Raw genomic sequence first — 2,556 nt, 5'->3', positions numbered from 1 at the left:
GTAAGCGGACGGATATCGCGCCTCCGGAACCATCATGTGTCATGTGCAAGTTTTTGGAGGCGGATAAGATGAGAGCATCCGTTGTGCCCCTCACACTGCCGGAGTTGATGTCTTTCACTTGTGATGCACTTCGGGTAATGAGTAGAGGAAAAATGTTCAAGTTTTTTAAGTCCTTGTAGTGGTTGCCATCTTGGAGGCCTCATATTCTAAATGGAACCCTTTACAAATATATAAAGTGCATATTGAAGAAAATATTGGTGTATTGTCACCGGAGAGCTTTCTATTTTGACTATTATTGGATTGCAGCACCTGAACATTACTAATACCCGTTAAGTGTGTTCTGTTCTTGATTGTGCATATCTATCTATCTATCTATCTATCTATCTATCTATCTATCTATCTATCTATATATCACACTTACCTTCAGATGAAAGACTCAATGCAGAAGAACTTGTTGAGTATGGGGCCAGATAAATCACATCATTAGGCCACACCACATGCAACATAATGCTGCAAATTGCTGGTGTATGGGATGGGACAGAGCCAAAATGACACTGGTGAATTATGGCGTTACTCCGTGAGGGGACAGCGCTCTGATTGTGGTCAGTCAGGCGGGGTTTTAAGGTACTCAGCTGAGTCATACGTGACCTGGTGCACCGAGGGGGGCTGCGCTGTGGTGCTACTGAAGCCACAGTAAAAAAAGGACACACCTGTAGATAAATTATTTATGCTTAATGAAGAATTAAAAAGGCTTTACATTTTTATTATATACATATATTTGCCTCTTACATGATTTTCTGTTACTGCCTTTTCTTCAAACGAGAAAGTTGAACTGGTCAAAAAGGTTTGGAAAAAATAAGGACATTTGTATTGTGGATTTGAATGGGAGCAATAATTCAAAAGTAATTATTTTCTATCTGACAGAAGCAGTAAAATCTGTCTTGTTAAAATAGACTACAAAATGAGATTAGCATCTGATTTCTGCTTTTATCGAGTAAAGAAGATAATAAAACCTGCAAGGTCAAGTGGTTGACGTGGATGTCAGATATCCAAACAGCCAAATAGGGCTAAAGCTGCATTCACACGTAAAGATTTTCTGTACAACCATCCAACTAGTTGATTGGTTGGAATGAAAATCTGGTAACGTATGGGAGTAACTGATGATCAGCAATTTGCTCCTAAATGCCAGAAATCAGATGAAAATGGTCGTGTCAGACAAGTTTGTTAAATGTTTGATCTAAACAATTTGTTCAAACAACAGTTTTTGTCCATTTTCCGGTGTTTGGGAGCAAATTGCTGATTGTCATTTGCTTTCATACCTTACCAGATTTTCATTCCAACCAATCAACTAGTTGGATGGTTGGACAGAAAATCTTTACGTGTGTATGCAGCTTAGAGTCACTCTCCAATGGCAGTGTCCTATATTATACTGTATGTATATTTTGTACTACCCCTTTTCCTTCCTTTTGTAATGATAACCGTCTTTCTGTAATCAGCATTAGTTTACTAACTCCATATACTTTTATACACTTTCCTCTCTGTGTCCTTTTAAAAATCCTTGTTTAAAAGGTTACGTTTCAGCCTTGTCAAAGTGACCTGATGTTTAAGTATTAGGCATAATAACTTGGATGGCCATAACTGACTATTGGGTTTATGGTGGGATGTACTACAGTAAGTATTGCATCCGCGATACCGTACATTCTGCCACTTATCGAGTACATACCGGCGATAATTTTGCCGTTATGTACCTAGAAATGTCTTTGAAATGGTAAAGATCAGCTCACCCGGTTAGAGCTGTCTTTTGCAATAGATGGACTTCCGGGGTTTATGACCAGAAGTCCCTTTGGCGTAATTCTGCGCATGCCGCAGTGGGTGCTGGGTGAGATCCGATTGGATACTTCTCAAGACCAAATGCAATAAGAAGCCCATAGGCTACAGATGGCGGTACCCACCGTGTCCAAGCTCTGGAACGTATCACATTTCGGAGTTTGGTACATAAAATGAGGAAATGTGGCCTAAACTCTGAAAATGGGGGTTTTCTGAGTTTTGACCACAATATAGGCTTTAGTACGGGATATAGGTGAAATGCCAGCACCGGAATCCCAACACCAGTAAGAATCCCAGCACCAGCATCCAGTACTGGGATTAAGGAGTGGGTTAAGGTTGGGCACTAGAGGGAGGTTTAGGCATTAGGAAGGAGCGTTAGGGTTAGGCACTAGGGAGGAGGGTTAGGGTTAGGCACTAGGGAGGAGGGTTAGGGTTAGGCACTAGGGAGGAGGGTTAGGGTTAGGCATTAGGAAGGAGCATTAGGGTTAGGCACTAGGGAGGAGGGTTAGTGTTAGGCACTAGGGAGGAGGGTTAGGGTTAAGTACTAGGGAGGAGGGTTAGGGTTAGGCACTAGGGGGAGGTTAGGCACTAGGGGGAGGTTAGAGTTAGGCACTAGGGGGAAGTTAGGGTCAGTCACTAGGGGGAGATTAGGCACTAGGGGGGAAGTTAGGTTAAGGGTATGGGAAGGGAATGTGTGGTTAGGGGTAGGTTTAGGATACTTACCAACAC

Source organism: Taudactylus pleione, unplaced genomic scaffold (assembly GCF_031769625.1).
Source record: "Taudactylus pleione unplaced genomic scaffold, aTauple2 ptg000286l, whole genome shotgun sequence".
In the NCBI taxonomy this organism is placed as follows: domain Eukaryota; kingdom Metazoa; phylum Chordata; class Amphibia; order Anura; family Myobatrachidae; genus Taudactylus; species Taudactylus pleione.
This window is presented reverse-complemented; position numbering follows the sequence as displayed.